Consider the following 17,971-nt stretch of genomic DNA (forward strand, 5'->3'; position numbering starts at 1 on the left):
AGCTTTCTTCTTTAGTAGTTGTTTTGCCTTACCCCCAGAGTTTCATTGTCAGTTTTGAACAACTTAATTTGTTTCAGTGGTTTAGTATTCAAATACGTACTTCCAGTCTTCATTTTATTCTTTCTTTCTGCTTGGTCTCACCACAGAGTCACTCAAGTTACTCTTCAAGCATTTGCAGCAAGGGGTTTCTTTCCATGTTTTGTAGCATATCATGTAAGTTGCTTACATTATGACAGATTTAATCCATCTACAAAGAAACCAGACCATGAAATGTGTTTGATTTTCTCTTAATTAAAGTCTCATTTTCTCTTGCTGCTACTACCTTTCCTACCAGTCTTTGTTCTGTTCTCATATTAAGTCATACATATTTCTGTCCAGGAAGTGATGGAGTCACCATCCCTGGAGGTGTTCGAGTTCGAGGCACTGAGTTCAGTGGGCATGGTGGGGATGGGTTGGTGTTTGGACTGGATGATCATAGAAGTCTTTTCTAATCTTAATTATTTTGTGATTCTACTGATAACAATATTGGCTCCATTGGTCCAATATGATGCCAAGACTGAAGTTTTAATTCAAATACTTCACAAAACACCACTACTTTTAAAGATTTTTTTAAATAGTCATTTTTTAAAGTCACATTGAGGCTTTTTTGAGGAGGTATATTTAAAATAAGATCGTGTTAACAGTATGCTGTTCCTGACTTTAATGTTTTTCATTTCTTTGATGGTGCCTTTGACACAGTCATCTTTCTTGTCCATCTTCCGCACAAGTCTTTCAGCCTGCTGGAATTCCTTCAGCAGTTTAAGACGCATGAAGGCGTAAAATCTATATGCCAGATGTATCCTCATCTGTCACTTCAAGAACTCTTAAGCATTAATTCATTGTGCCTGTTTATATATAATTTTCAATACACAGTTAATAATGTTTAGGTTTTTACTTTTGCTTTTACTGACTAATAAACGCAATACTAATTACAGGTATCTCATGTCTTTTACAAAGAAAAAATGCATCATCCTATTTCTTCCAAAATCTGAATATAAATATTTAAAGAACATTTCTGTGCACTCTGTATGTGTTGAGTATTTTATTATATTCACATGATGATGGATCTATACCATTGCTCAGAATCTTTTGGGCAAGACAGACTGAAAAAATGGTATTACTCTTAGTTCTGCCAGATGTGTTTCTTTGATATCTTAAAATTATATTATAATTTCCTTTGCTGGAAACCTTTTGATTTGTATCAACTGATATAAATCAGCTGAAATAGTTACAACGTTAGCTGAAGGCATGCCTACTTTTCTGCCAGGTGCTTGAAAACTGTAGATAAAGGTGATAGCCTGAAACTGTGTTGTGGCTGCAATACTCAGAGGAGCTCCCCAGTGACAGAAAGTACCATTCTTGGTAGCAACTTCATACCATAAGAATCCCCAGCATTTTTCTTTAGCTGTTTTTTGTTTTGTTTTGTTTTGTTTTTCCTCTGGAGAAAAGTTCTGCTGTAGTTTTTAATTTGAGTGGTTATTTGAGGGGAAAAGGAAAGAAATGATAATGACAGAGACAGAATTCTCTTCTCAACTATTCCTCTGTCCTGGGATGTCTCAGCAGCAAATTCAACCCACTGACTTTTGAGTACGAATGTATGACTAACAAAATTTGTGTTCTTTATTTAAAAGTAGAAAATAACTGATTTTTCACCAGAGCTTTAAAGAAATACACTAATAACAGTTTTTATCCTATAAATAAGTACTCTCAGAATTCATCTGTGTGCTTGATGTGCTTATCAATGAAATGGAATAATGTAATAAATTCAGCCTGACGACATGAAGGGTTTAGTGTGGAAATTGTGTCCTTAGTTAAGGGCAGGCAATGTAATAGAAAATGTAGGCGTGTAAATAAAAGCAGCATTGGAACAAGAATGACTAAGGGAGAAATTAAATATGTCACTATGCCCTGTTTTGGGATAGCAACCATTCTAGAGTTAGCCCTCAGCTATGTGTTTGATGTGCACATGTACTTAATTCATGAGTACATGTTGTAGTTATTGTCCTATGTTTGTAGAAGTGCTAAAATGTTGGGGTTTATTTTGCATTTAAGTAGGTATAAGAGGTAGGTGGCTGTCCTATAAGAGTGTCAGGTGAGGACAGTTTTGAAGAAACAAATATCACCTTGATACAGAGCCAAAATTCTAGCTTTCTTCAAATGAGATCATAGACAATCAGTTTACTCAGATTTAGTTCTGACATTGTTGATAATCATCATCATCATCCTGGGTGTGACTATTTGTGTTTTTATTTGGTTATTCAAAATTATATTAAAACCATTCTAGACAGAGGCCCTGGGGTGAGTTGGAGAGAAATCCTGCAAAATGGGGAGCTGAAAGTGCTAAAAGCTGGGAGAGAAACTTCAAGGGTTTAGAGGCAAAAGGATCACAGAAAGAATATAGGAGCCTGCAGCTTGTGCATAGTCTCCAAGTTTTTCAGAGAGTAGGAAGGAGAGAATGGGATTACAGGAGTGGTGTCTCTGCTTCTCAGGAAGACCCTGAATAAGAAGCAGCAATGGTTCAGAGTAGGGAACCTCTCCTCCCATGAGCCAGAGGAAAGCAGTATATAATACCTGCATAATCTCTTTTCAATTTAAAACAGTCACTTTGGTTGTATGTATGCTAGTAAACAGTGTTTGGCAGTATTCCCCAACTGGAACATGATTGCTGTTAGCAGGGTGGTGGGTGGTCCAGGCCACCAGTGCATGGCTGGACATGGTCAAGGAGCTAAGCCAGGTGCTGAATGAACTCCACAAACCATGTTAAGCTTTGGGACAGTATGACAATTTGGTGACAGGGATGTGAGGCTCACCAAGGCAGCTCCCTCAAGGTTTGAGAAGCATCTTGGAAATATCCGAGTTACCAATTATAAACTCAGATGTTGAAGTCTCTCTAATAAAAAAAACATAATAATAATACAGGATTGTTATTACCATTTGAAGAAAACCCACATCTGAGCGTAACTCTTTCAGATCTACCCACAGCTCTAGCTAGCTTAGAGTCCTGTAGGATTAAGCCATCCCTGGCAGTATTTGCATCTTTCTTACAAAAGCATGTGAGTGCGAAAGTAAAACTGACTTGAAGCCAAAGGCAGTTGTTGTGTCATTAGAGCTTCAAGTTGCGCAGAACGTCAGCATGTGGTTTAAAGATTTTTTTTTTAAGTACATTTTTCCCCTGCAGTCACATTGTCAGAGCATCAGGAGTGAATGCCAGTCAGGTAGATGCTGCTTTGTGCTTCAGAACCTGTTGGCACTGCACACTACATACAAGAGTCTTTGCAGCTCTTGAACTGGCAGCCTGCCAGGGACTTGAGGGTCACCCCTAATTTGCCTATTTGTTATTGATTGAATGCCGCACGATGTGCCAACTTGCATAAATCTGCACAGCTTTTTAATTTTTAATTAATGCAAATCATTATTACAATTATTAATTTATGCTATCAATCAGTTTCATGAGCTATGAGGAGATAAAAAACAGATGAACTAAGCAGAAGGAACAAAAAGCCCTTTTTGACCTAAGGTTATTTCCTCTTCTGTTCAGCTTTTTGAAAGCAATTCTTAGAAACTAAAGCACTTTTTTCTAATTGTTCCCATGCTGCTACTTAGCATAGACTTTCTGTGAATAGTTCTATACCTGCTCATGCAGAGAGATCAAGTTTACTTAACTGCTGTGAATTGCACTCCTCCACTTATGGAGCACTTTGATGGGCAGCTATGTTTGTGGTGACTCTCCTGTCCTGTGTGTATCCCTTTTCTGGGCTAAAGAAGCAGGTGAGAAAAGAAAAAAGGTACAAAAGAGAGAGATACAATGATGAGGGAAATTGTGCTCACAGACAGGCCATTAAATATCTTTCTCCTTCACGGTGTTTCATAACTATGAAATATTTAGGAGGGAAAAAACAAAACAAAACAAAATATTTTCTTATTTTAAATGTCTCTGAACTTGCTTTTCAAGTAAATAAATCTTTAAGTTTTGTGTTCAGTGGGAGAGGTCTTGTTGTCACTCTCTTCAGATACTAGAAATCTGTTGAGATTCACCTCAGGGATACACAGAGACAGGGTTGGAGGCAATGCACAAAAACCAAAGCAAATTTCAATTCATTAAGAACAATTCTTCACTGTAACAGCAGTCAGATAATGGAAAATATTGCAGTGCAATGTCAATTCTTGAATATATTCAAAACTCATCTTGCCAAGGTCCTCACCAAGCTGCTGTAACTGGCCCTGCCTTGAATGAGGGGCTGGAGAAGACAAACTCTGGGACATCCCACTGTTACACAGTGTTCTCTCTGATCTGTGCAGCATTTATAGGACACAAACTGGCTCAAACTTTGTGATATTCCAAAGTTGCCACCATCACTTCCAGTGCATTGAGTCTTATATTGAGCCCCATACACAGTTCCCTGGTCTTAATCTGTTAATTTCTACAGGTGACCTGATCAAGACACTCTTCATTTTGTGATGTGACAGTTGTGCATGGCCATCCTGAATGTAGTTTGTCTTTCATAACACCCACCATCTCACTGTGCTCACGTTGACTGGTCGGTCACCATAAATGTTCAGCAGATGTCAATTAATTTCACTGGGTATCGTTTTTTCCATGTGGAGGAATTCAGTTCCACACCTTTGATTCATATGCACTTCCATGTCAGACACCACTTTGTCAGACTGCTCCTCTGCTGCCATCTGTCACACAGCAACAAAACGTAACAGCATATTGGTGGGAAAGTTCAACCTCTAGTGCTGTATCACCAGCATGCACCTCTGACATCACGGGCCAACATAATAAAATAGGAGACATTGCTTTCAGAGCAGCCCTTGTGTGTGATTAGTAACTGATATGTGTATAAGTAACTGGAAGGAGGTTGCAAAAAGAAGAGTGTCGGTCTCTTTTCTCAGGTGACAAGTGATAGGACACAAGGAAGTGGTCCCAATTTGCACCACAGGTGGTTTAGATTGGTCATTAGGAAGAATTTATTTGTGGAAAGGGTGGTAAAGAATCGGAATAGGCTGCCTAGGGAAGTAGTGGTGGCTGCATTACTGAAGATATGTAAGGGATATGTGAACATGGCACTAAGGGAAATGATGTAATGATGGGACTTGATCAGGCTGATGTCTGAACCCAGTGATCTTCAATGTCTTTTACAACCTAGATGATTTTTATAGTTCCATGATTCTATATTTTTGAGTTAAAACTGAAGAAATATACCATATATATATATAATTTGCAGTTTGTTGACAAAGAGAAAGGCCCAGAATAAGAATTTCAAAACTGAAGTCCAGTAAACACATTTATTATCCTTTCTAAAAATAGAGATTACAAAATAGAATATGTTTCCATTTCAACCAAATAAATATAGCTGATTATTAAACAGTGCATATTGCAGTGTAGTTCACAGTGCAAGGCTGAGTAAATAATGCTTGGGTTCTTGGAAGGGATGTTTGTCATGTAATGGGAGAAAACATTCAGTGGCAGTGCTGAGTCTGGGTATTAACAACTGTTTGCATGTTACAGAGGGGAAAAAAAAAACAACCAACTAAATACCTTATTCCATAAAACACTGATTTAGGAGCTATCAACAACGTAATATCTTAGGCCTGGATATTTTAATCTATCTGGACTTATAACTCCTGGGGCAGTCATTGAGGGTATACTTTTCTCTGCAGACAAAAGTCACATTTTTTCTAATAATTATTATTTATTTGATGACACTAATGTGCATTAGTAGAATCTGAGTCCCTACATTAACCTGTCTAATCTGCTTATCCTTCATGAAAGTACTGAAGGGAAAAGTGTTCTGGTAGGATGATTTTTTGCCAAACTTCCTGCATAGCTCAGCTGGAGTTGTGTTTCCTCGCATCTCCTTTCTCCTGCTTAGCTCCTTACTTTGTCCTGTACACCGGGCAGTGCTTGGGGTGTGAACCTCAGCTGGATATGCACACCACATACTGCCTGGGCTGTTGCTGTGATTTTTCAAATCTACAAGTTTGATATTTAAGCAAATTTCCAAACATCAACACTGTGGGAAATTAACTTTCTCTGTCTAGTTTGATTTTCTAGCCTTCCATAGGGCCCTGAAAATTTATTTTAAATGCATCAGAATGCAAAATATCCATAATTCATAGATCATGGTTAGAATCAAAGATCTCTGGAAATAGAGAACTGGAGGATTTGTAAGCAGAATAATATTATTTTTCTCATTTCACATGTTGGCATGAAACTATAAAAATTAAATTCCATTGGCAATATTACATCAATGAGTCTTTCAACAAGTTTTTGATGAGCTTACTAAGCAGAGAATAAAATTATCCTTATCATAGTAATGTTAGATACACACAGTGTATGTCTTCACACTCTAGATTGCCTCTCAAGTATAATTAAAGAGTCCTCAAATATAGAAGACAATGGGAAATATTCTGTAAGCTTCAGCATCAATAGTATTTATCACAATTATCAAACAATTCATTAGTTTTAAGTTAACAGGACACTCATTTGTAGTATCATAACTTCAAAGAAAAAGATGAGTTTTTCAAAACGATATTTTCTTAGTTGTAAAGCATGTCTGTTAATTCTGTCATCAATGACTATATCCTATAAGATGGCATTTCTCCAGTACAATATTGAGGACTAATCTGAGATCTGGGTTTTTCCATCATTTGTTCCTCTGACACTTCTTCTTATAATGAATTGAATACAGGCTGCTTCTCTTTTATTACTGTGACACAAGAAGGAAGAAGTGTTTTGGTGGTGGTGGTGTTGTGTTGTTGTTAGAAAGGTCAAAAACAGTTTCTGGCTACAGTTGAGGTTTTTTTTCCCACAGGAAGTCATTAACTTTGTTGACCAAGTTTATGAAGGAAGTAAAAGGAGATCAATTATTTATATGGAGCATTGTGTAAAAGTAATGCATATTAAGCTCCCAAGAGGATTTAATCATTCCAGAAAAAAGAAGCGACCTTAATTTGAGGTAGTTTCATTTGAAGGAAGATCCTAAAGTTACTTCGTAAATCTTAGCGTGCTTTAACTTTTATATACATCGATTTCTTACATTGAATTTATTACATTGACTTTCCCCAAGTCTTCTTAAGTAGACAAGTTTGTAGTTTAAATCCAGATGCTTACTTGAAAATTAACTGCAAAAAAAGCAGAGTATAGAAGTTCTTCATTTTGTGGAGTACTGGTAAGGGAATTATCTTACAGGAAGAAAACCACTGGTAATTGTTTTACTTTCAAGATGATGATGCTTAGGTTTCTAAGACAAGCATATACCTCAAAAAACTTCACAAGAAATATGCATATACAATGAAATGATTCATCTTTTCTTGTCATCATTTGCATTTGATTTCCATCCAAAATCTAGATGAACTTAGTAGTATTGATATTTTTATAATTAATGTACTGCATGTGAATATTTGCCCAATACACAGGACTAATATTGACACCTCAGTAGGCAGGAAACAATATATGATTGTGCAAAACTCATACTGCAAGTAGTAACAGCATAATGTTAATAAATAATCTACAGATAGAGAGTATCTGCTAAGTACTATGTGATTATTAATTTTTGATAGCAGATAACAGCAAAAACTCACCAGAAAAAAAAAAAAAAAAAAAGAAAAAAATAACAAACCTAATATAGAGAAGAAACCAGTTTCAGCACACACAGGGTCTGCATTTTCTATCCTCACCACAGCCCTTGGTGTGTGAGCTGAAATCCAAAGAGATGCTTCCTGAAAAAGAAAGCAATGAAATGTAGTGGCAAAAAAGTAAAAGATTATTTTTTCCTTGTAACTACTTGGTACAATCTAATTGATTTTTGCATGCATCTTTGATAGTGCTTTCAGGTACATCGTTTCTTATTGCTTTATAACAGAACAGCAAGATATCCATAAAGTCACTCACAGAAAATATCATCTCTGTTAGAATGTGAAATTGGCTAAAATTTCCATTAGGAGAACATTCGTAAAACTGCCCCTGGGTCTGCATGGTGGATTGTAATAGTATTTTCTTCATAATGGTGATATTATTTGCATCAGAATTAGCCCATCTTTATCATCTTACCCCTTTTTTATACATTGTACCTTGTTTGGTAACAACACAAGGTAGTATGGATTGCCCACTTTCTGCCTGATCTTAGGCACTTTATTTTTATTTTTCTCATTAAAAATGTCACTTCTGGTTATTCCCCCCAAAATCACACTTTAAATGTTCACAAGCATTCTCTGAGAGCTGAAGCTGGAAAAGTTCCTTTAATTTGAACCCAGGATCAGCTAGAGTGCTCTTGAATTGCTTCCTCTCATGTCCCTCAAATTGACACTTGACTCTCTGCTATGTAATATGGTGATAATCAGAAGTGGTAAAGAATTTTTTTTTCTTAATTATGATTAAAAGTAAACAAAATGCAGAGAAACTTCTTTATGGTAAGAGGTGAGAGAATACTGGTTGCACAGAGAAGTTGTGGAATCTCCTTCCCTGTAGATACTCAAGAAGGAAGGCTGGATTCGATAATCTCCTGAGGTTCCTTCCAACTCCTGCAATTCTGTGATATTGTTTATCTGGATTTTAGTAAAGTGTTCTGCCACACTTTACTAAAGATGACTTTAGTAAAGTCATCTGCCACACTGTTCTTTTCACTAAACTATCTGCTCATGACTTGGACAGATTTACTGACTGAAAAACTGAATGTACACTTGGGCCAGTTTTCTTGAATGTTTTTATCAAGTATCTCAATGAGGTGATCCAGTGCATCATCAGGAAGTTCATAGGTGATACTGAGTTCAGTGGGAGTGTTACCTTTTTAGAATAGAATAGAAAAGTTCGATTGGAAGAGACCTTCAGAGATCATCTAGTCAAACTGCCTGTCCTCGTCAGGACTAACAAAAAGTTTAAGAACGTTAGTAAGAGCATTAAGTGCTCTTGAACACTGACAGGCACTGAGCATCAACCACCTGTCCAAGAAGGCCTGAGAATTAAAAGGTTTTGCATAGAGTGCTGAATCAGCTTGATCAACATTTGTTAGGTATTGAACAATGTTAAATGTCAGTGCTGCACATGGGTAATAAAAACTCTGTGTAGTGTTATAGGTTCAAGGAAGAATGGATGGAAAATGGTGATTTAGACTGGACAGTGGAAAAAAAATTTCTAGATTCTCTACTTACAAATGCTGTGGAGTATTATATAAGCAAAAAAAAAAAAAAAAAAAAAAGGGCAATTAATTTTCTGTGTGTCTTAACTTCTCCCTTTGGGCTGAATTTTTCATATGATTTCTTTTCAGTACAGACATCTAGGAGAAAGCTGGTCAGGGCTGCAACGAAGGAGTAGGCAGATACAAAGTTAAGTACTCATCCTCAGATTTTACATGTACAGTCTCTGTTCAGTTCTTCATCATTTTCTGATAAATCTCATTATATAAATTGAGAAATATTAATTAAATGTACTTCTTATACCTACACAGTCTGAGTTATTTGAGTAGGGTTTCATTCAGAGACTCTGATGCTATAGTAAGACCAAGAGCAGGTATTTATATTTCACCTCCTTTAATTCTTCAGTTCTTCAGTTAAAAGTCTTAGAGCACTTTCCATTCCTAATTAATCCCTGAGCTTTAAGTAGTTCAAGAACAGGGCAACCAGTCAGTGTCCTGGTTTCTGTGTCCCATCAGATACAAACCTCACAAAATGGTGGTTTGTCCTGCCATATCCAGCTGAGCTTAAGACACCATGGAAGTCAGTTGCCATGTATAGACTGCATGTGTGATGGGATGAAGAAAGCTTCCTATTAATAGTAACTACTGCCCTGTAGATGGAGTATCTTTGCCATTTATGCCTTCCAAGTGCCCAGAAAGCATGGGAATACACCAAGTATGAAAGTCCTCTCAAAGCTGATTCACCAGAGTCTCCTTGCCCATAATTTACAAAAAGACTTTCTGGTGAGAGCTGCATTACTCAATCTGACTAAGAGCCAAGACAGTTAATTCTGTAGTTTCAGCCGTCTTACAAAGCATGTAAGACTATAGATGATTCCTGCTGAGCTGAGGAAGGATTTGCCATATCCCAACAGAGCAGCTATTTTTGCCTTTATTTTCTGGGCAGTTCTTCATTCTAATGCTGCTACAGTCGCATGCATTCTTCCTCACTGGGAGGTGCATTCTTGACACATTCAGAAGTAATGGCAAAAAAATCTGCAGAAATAAATTTTGTAAGAATGGTTGGCACAGACCTTGTTTGAGCATCACCTGCTGTCCTTCCTTGACTCATCTGCATCACAGACTGCTTAAACTGATCAGGCTTCATGAACAGCAATATAAGTAGGTTAAATTCACTCTTGGTGACATCTAAGCTGTTTCATTTGGAGCTAGCATGGGTAGCTCTACATTGCTTTGCCATCTGCATTGTACTTAGTCATCCAGGCTTCAAATCTTTCCTGAAAGAAAACTGTAGGAGGGGAAAACTTATTCTAAAAGTGTGTGTGTGTGTGTGTGTGTGCACCAATTCCTCTGCTAGCTCATTGTCATAGTGCAGAAGGTATTCTCAGGCTGTGTTGCCTGTTTCAGTGAGGTTTTGTTTTTTGTTGTTTTTGGTTTTTTTGTTGTTTTGGTTTGTTTGGTTTTTTGTATTTGTTTTTTTTGTTTGTTTGGTTGGTTGTTTTTTTTTTTTTTTTGCAACAAATACAAAACTAAGTTTTAAAGTCTTCTCATGATACTGTTCTATGTGCTCTTACCGTGTCTATTTCCATGGGTAGCATGGACAGATCCCTTGCAGCACTACCATGGGTTTCTTCAGTAGAGCTGTTCTGCTCTCTCCCAGCCACACGCTCTGCCTCTTACTGGGATGTCTGTTGTTTTTTTCCCATCCGTCAGTAATTTCTGTAGGTAACATGAAGGACTATGCCAAGCTGACAGATTTTCGTCACCATTCTCACAGGAATCAAGTGTATCATTGCTGTACTTTGCTTCTTCCTCAAATCAGCCACCTACTCCTCCCACCAGAGAGTGCACACACAGTTAAACTGCAAATCACAGGAGGATCTGCATGTTGCTCCACCATCCTATGCCATCCAAAGCTGTTAAATAATTTGCTTCTTCTACCAGGCATGTAAGAGTTGACTGTGGGACCTTCTGTTTGTGTAAATGATGCCTGTCTAGTTTGCTACTGAATTTGACGTTTGACCTAATAGAGAATGGAAATACTCTACAAACTGATCTAGCTGTAGGTGTCCCTGTTCATTGCAGGGGAGGTGGACTAGATGGCCTCTAAGGATCCCTCACAACTCAAACGGTTCTATGGTTCTGTGATATTTTTCCAACTATTGGAATTAGTAAGTCCTTGGTGATTTCTTTCAGACCCAAATATGAAGCTTTAGACTCTGCAACTCATTTACAATGAAACAGTAGAAAGAAAACAATGGGAAACTTGAAGTTTAAGGGGAAAAAAAAAAAAAGAAAAAAACAGTTCTGGATGCTGAACTTGTCTTAATTATTTTAACCAGTTAAAGTGATCTAAGACATGCAGATAAGCAACATTTGTGTGAGATGTCAAACCGCTACTAGAAAATCCACTGGATTTTAAATGAGCTGCTGTAGCATTCCAGGTTCATGGGGTGCTATAAAAGGCTTTTCAAATCAAATCCAGGCAGCCTCTCCAGAGGCTCCAGGACCATCTGGCCTGCCTTCCTTTTAGCAGCTCTTCTTTATTACGGATGAGATCATTCATAGCCTTGAGACTATCACTTGAGCCATTGCTAAGAGAGTTCAGCCTTCCTAACTAGCAAAGCAAGTTCTTCTCATTGCCCTTGGTCAACCCGAATCACTCTCTTGGGTGTATCCTCAGTCAGACCTATATGCATATCTTTTTTAATTCCCTTTCTTCCTTCTCTTTCCAAAAAGAAGCCTTGAGCTTGCACTCTGCACTTGAAGCAAAAAAAAAGATGTCACTTGAGGAAGAAAAGTATTGAAATTTAGAAAAATATTATTATAGAAATAATCTTTTACATCTTCAAAGTCCTTTACATGCTAATTTGTTAATTAATCTATATATATAGTTTTATTCATTTGTACTCTTGAGAATTAATCTTAGGAACTCAAGCTCTATTTAAAAACTGTACTTAAATGGAATTCCAAGTGTGCTACATAGAGAGGAAATGAATTTCTCTATCACCTTGCTGTGGCAATTAAGTTAATTTACATTGTCACTGCTGTTTATTTTACAACACATGATGAACGTAGGTTACAGCAAGGAAATCTGTCTGACTCAATGTGTGGTACTGTTTTGCCATATCTTTCTAAAAGGACAAATTCTCAGTGGATTTAAACTACTGACAGTGGAGGAGCTTGTGGAATTCATAAAGCCTCAGTATTCTCTGCTGGAGTCAGCAGCCTGAGCAGAAAGATGATCCTATCTCACCCTACTAATCCTCAAAGGGTATAAGGTGCTGAACTTCTGCATAACCACTGGTTACCTTTATCAAATGTAATAAAAGAAAAGTGTGCTCAGCTGGTTTTGATTTGAAAAAAGTGGGAAGTCTCAGAGATAGCTGAGCTCCTACTGTCTCATGGCAGTTTTGAGCTGGGCTGGGGAAAGATGGATAAGTTAGTGCCTTTTCTGGAAGAAAGGTGGACAGCAAACTGGTCAGTGGACTGCAGCCATCCTGAGTTTTGTCTTGTAAGGGTCCAAGGAGATGTGAAGTGCTGAAGTTGAGGCAGAGCAGTCAGTTGGATCTGTAATCAAAGGAAAAGCATCTGTAGGAAACAAAGTTTTATTAGATCCACTGATCATTATAGAGCTTCTTGTTATGCTTCTGGATGCTACTGTCTGATAAATGACAAGTCCTTTTGTAAATCCTACTGGGCTTATCACTTTAGTGATACTCTCTGACAGTGCCATCAACAGGCTCTCATATGAAAAAGTGTTTGCTTTCACCAGTTTAAATCGGGGGGAAAAAAAAACTCAATAGAGGAATTGAAGAGCACAGTTCCTAAATGCAAGGTACTAAATAAAATACTCTTTCAGTTTGCATGATGGCTTCTTAAGTCATATGGCAAGAGTTACTGATAAGTGTATTGATCCTTACCAACCAGGGTAGCCTGGAAATTGTCTCTGTTGGTGCTCATTGATTCACCTGGAACTTGTGGTCCACTATGCAGAGATACTAGAGGTCTATTTTTGCCAGATTGGATTGTGTGCTAACTGAACTGCCTAATTCATGATCCTTATAGAATCAGATCTGCTTGTAGTGGCAGAAATTACATTTGAAGTTTCCTTAGCTGCTTCTTGAGCTGAAAAGTATAACTTATTCTAGCTGAATGCCCTGACTTTTCCCCAGTGGTCTCTGTTCCCTCTTAACTAGCAAATGGGTTATCTTTGTGTAGTCAATGCAGTCTGCATGACTGTGTAAGAATTAAAGTTATGTTTGGCAGCAAATGGGAATACTTTTGTCCTTTTTTCATCTTTAAATTATGTCTAGCTTGCAGCTTAAAGCAAAGAACCTTGAAGTCAATACCAAATGTATTTGTTACAAATGCATTAAAAATACCAAATATGTATGTAGGTACATAAATCTGTCAGCCATATGGAATATTCACACACCTGTCAGTGAAGTGAGAAAATTCAACTTTCAAATCCCACTTCAGTGCACTGGAACGTATGAACAGAGCCTGGAGGACGTGTTGTGAAATGAGTAGATCCATTCAGTAAGAAGGTAGCAGGCTTTACAGGGCTTACCTTTTACAGAGCTTCACACTGCTGAATATTATTGAATGAGCAGGTAGGAAATATTTTTCATGGAAAATAACATGGAAAACAAGATAGCTAAAATAAAAATTGAAAATAAGTGTGAAATGAGGTAGCAGTATTTTTTGATATTGTGGCTCTTGTGTAATACCGCAGACTGTGGCTTGTGCATGCCACCTACACACAGCTTTGAAATATTGCAGTGATACATTGCTGAGATATTGGTCAGTTTTACAAGCCCGTAATTCAGTAAGTGTGCATGGAATTTTAGGGTGAATATTATATTGGTCAAGGAGATTCAACCAAACATTGCTTATGTCTTCATCAAGTTATTATAAGTCACTCCTGTTTACATAGATTTTTGGTAACCTTCTTCAAATCTGAATGGTTAAGACAAAACAGAAAGGAAAATAAATGCAATTTATGGGCATTCTGGCAAAATTCATGCTGATATGATTACCTGTCTTTCATGAAAAATAAGTCAGAAAGCCCTGATTTGTGCACAAGACAATAATCTCTTGCACTTCAGCCATTGTAGTGAGCCTCCATAATATGCATGTGCAACATGCAAATCTGTGAGAATAGAACTGGAATCTGTAAGACCAAATCCAGTGCCACGGTTATTTTTGCTCCTTCTCACTGAGCCAGTCTCTTCCACTCAGAATTCTTTTCTAAACATATTGGATTGCTCTCAGCCAGCATCACTGGTGAAGCCAGTTATTGAATCTCAGCTGCCTTTTCCTCTGTGGTGGATGCCCCATCCATGGAGACACTCAGGGCCAGGACAGGCAGGGCTCTGAGCTCCTTGTGGAGCTGTGGGTGTCCCTGTTCTTTGCAGGAGGGTTGGACAAGATGGCTTTTGAAAGGTCCCTTCTAACTCAACTGATTCTTTGGTTCTGTGAAAGCTGAAGACATGAAAACTATTGCTGTGGTTAAACCTAGATGTGTCTCCCTCGTTTCTACCATCAAATTATTTACATCCTTTTCCTCATAAAACCACGGATAGTAAAAGCCAGTGGCATGGAACACTGCTCCTGCCTGTGGCCTCGTGAATTTTCTTCTCAGATAGTGAAGATGTTGAACACAAAGAGATGAATGAGGGGGGCAAGCAGCTGAAGCCAGGAGAAAAGGGATATATATAGGACTTGCTTTTGCTATGTGTGAAATGTAACACCATGTTCCCACATTGTGACGCACATCAGGCATTCCAGATGGTGAGAAGGGTTGGGTTTCTGCCTCAGGCTGCCATGCACAGGCTGTATTTGCATTCCTCAGCCCAGTTGTTCAAGGAGAAGCATTCGGGCAGTGCACAGCTGTTCATACAACAGTGCACACCTCCCAAAGCACAACCGTGCACCATGGTGCCAAATGTTGGGAAATCTTTGCAGGATGAGGACAGAAGGGAGTTGAAGTTCAGGCTTTAAGTGGAGTCCTCTGAGTGTTGTCCCCCAAGATTCAGAAATAGAAAATCATCTACAATAAAGTGTGCTTATTCAGTCCCTGCACTTGTACAAATAGCTTCAAGTTTATGTGAAGCGTGGAGAAGACTCCTGGAGCCCAGCTCTAAAGCAATACCTACTTCATTAAAAATGCCTTCCCACAAACCTGGTGGAGCTGTAGGTGTCCCTGTTCATTGCAGGCAAGTGGAACTAGATGGCCTCTAAGGGTCTCTTCCAACTCAAAACAGTTCTACAAATCTATAAAGAAGTCTTTTCAGTGACTGTATGTAGTCTTTTCAGTATGACCAGTACTGTCACCAGTTTTGCTTGTTGGGGCTAATTGTGAACTTTAATTTGTGGCATGTGCAGCAGCTGTGATTGCTGTTGCTGTAATTAATCTTGCTTGAAATTATTCAGTTTGATTGTTTGTATTAATGGATGTGAGTTTTAGCTGTTTGAGTCTGTTATTTTGCATGTGTACATTTATTTTAAAAACAATGAGTATAGGGGAAAAAAGCATTAGAGAAGTAAAGAGCATTATAAATACATATTTACAACTTGTATTTATAACTTAGAGGATATTTGTAAAAGCTATCAGCATAAGAGGCTTTTAAGATGTACACATAATTTCACCTAATAAGTATATTGAGTTTAGCTGTCATTCTGCCTGGAATACTGCTTTGAGGTTATCCTTGTGAAAGTCCGTGGAATTCACCTGAATAGTTCCCATTCATGGTAGTGGAAGATGTGAACTGCATGTTAGTAACTAAACAAGAACTGTGTCTTTAAGAAGGGAAGATTTTTATGAAGAATTTTAAGAAAAGAAATTAATGGAAAAAGAGAAAGACTGCATCTAGGGGAGATTGAAGCTGTGTTTACTGCATGCTAAGGGATGTTTAAGTGAAGATTTCGGTTTGGGTAGATGGTTTCTCCCCCAAGTTTAGTTTCTCCCCTTGAAGTGCAATTGATCATTCCACCTTAACAAGGTGCAGTGATTGACAGGTGGAGATGTAGCACGGAGCAGAAGGTGGGAGTGTGCTCTATTGGTTTGTGCTTGTACATCCTGAGCACCAATTACTGTCACTGCTGCCAGCGCTGATGTGTTTATCAGGATGAGTTATAGCAGGATATATGTACACAGGCAGCGTGTATGCTGGATGACCACCCCCTGTGATGTAAAATATGAGAGTCTGGGAGCTACCGTTTTATAATTCATCAGGTTCAGCAACCGAATGTTGTTGGTTGGCTTAGTTATAAAGGCAAGTGTGAACCGAACAGCAGACAGGAGCATCTTGCATTAACAGTACTGCGAAGCTGCGTTTTGTGCCCGGGCTCTGCTTTTGTTCAAGTGAATTCTGCCCTCGGTGAGTGATGTGGGTTCTGTTGAGCTAAAGCTGCTATTATATAAGCTGGGGAAACCTGCCTGTGAGTTTTCTTTGTGTTTTGCTGCTGGAAGTCCTTGTCTGGGGTTGTTTTTAGCTTTTACAATATTTTCAGTTGTGTGTGTTACTGGCACAAAATGAGATGAAAAGAAAAACGCAGCAATGAATTATTCACCATTGTGCTGCGAGGATCCCTTTTCTGGCTAAAGTTACTTTCCTCGGTGAGCGTGGTGGGTGTTCAAAGAAGCTACGAAGCAGCAAATTTACCTGTCATTAAACGGCTTTTTATTAGCAGTTAAGGAGAGTGATAGCTTTAGCTTTTGTAACAAGAGGTGGGGGGGAGGGGGGAGAGAAAGGAAAATCTGAATTAGAAGCATTTAGTAGTTCTTTGCTTGCACACACATGTGGCTTTTCAGGTTCAGCACTGAATCTTTTGTGTGCAACAAGAAGCTGCAAGAAATATAGCATGGAGTTTTTTAGTGAGGTGACCGCTTAGATGGGAGCCTCTGTTTTTGTGGTAATATGCTCAAAATCCCACAAAAATGAATGATTCCCCATCTTGCATAACAATGGTTCTGAAATACGTGTAAGATGAAGGGCAAAGAGGGACTTTGAAACAAACTGAGGGAAGCATGATAGAGTGCATCAGGGCAGGAAAGCCGTATTTCTATATGTGCAGTACTTTGAATTTCATCAGCTTTAGTTTCTGATTACCGATTGCTTCTCTATGATCTCTCTCTCTTTTTAAGCAAGCTCGTTTAATATCTGCCCATATTATCTTGTCGGTAACCTTAACGATAAATCAGCCAGCCAAATACTTTCTGTTTGCTTTAAGCAGAAAGGAACGTGGTAGCATTTCCATCCTGAACTGTCAGCATTGCCATGCAGTTCTTGTGCCCCTGCTCAGCAGAGGCAAGTGGTCGCAAGTGACAATCTTATCAGCAGTGGCATTATCAAAGGGAACAGGCGCAGCTCCTGTCCCTCTCTTTCTTTTTTCTCCCTCGGCTGCAGAGGCAAGTTTGCTTTATCAGAATATTAGAAGGGTTTGGCAGCAGCACCTGTTGTCTCATAGCTGTATTATTAGGAATTGAAGGAAGACTCTGCCAGAGACCTTCATTTGTTATCAATCCAAACTGTTTACCCTGTATTGATTTAAACTTGTGTTGCTGCTTCTTACTTAGAAATCATCTATTCTATGAGTTATCAAAGCTGCTGGACTGATGCTGACTTTATTAATAAGGTACTTCCCTTTTAGCGTCATCATTTTATTTGAAGATGAAGGCAATTAGCAACATGGCTTTTGCCACAGGCTTTCTCTGCAGAACAGGTTTGCATTATTCTTTATAAATCAAAAATTTGAAAAAAAAATCTAAATTTCTCCAGAATATCATT

At 38.3% G+C, this 17,971-nt stretch overlaps 1 protein-coding gene across 21 annotated transcripts in view; it reads left to right on the forward strand.

The window, feature by feature from the left end:
- The window catches only part of DLG2 (discs large MAGUK scaffold protein 2), a 986,929-nt gene that overhangs the window by 848,345 nt on the left and 120,613 nt on the right, over positions 1-17,971 (forward strand). The window contains exon 1 of one of the 21 annotated variants that reach the window (XM_052669728.1): positions 16,191-16,561. The exons of the other annotated variants lie outside the window; for them this stretch is intronic. The gene's annotated coding sequence lies outside the window, so the exon portion shown is untranslated. Of the gene's footprint in view, positions 1-16,190; positions 16,562-17,971 lie in introns of those variants that run through there. 21 annotated transcript variants of the gene reach the window in all.

Source organism: Tympanuchus pallidicinctus, unplaced genomic scaffold (assembly GCF_026119805.1).
Source record: "Tympanuchus pallidicinctus isolate F22 unplaced genomic scaffold, pur_lepc_1.0 scaffold11, whole genome shotgun sequence".
Classification (NCBI taxonomy): Eukaryota; Metazoa; Chordata; class Aves; order Galliformes; family Phasianidae; genus Tympanuchus; species Tympanuchus pallidicinctus.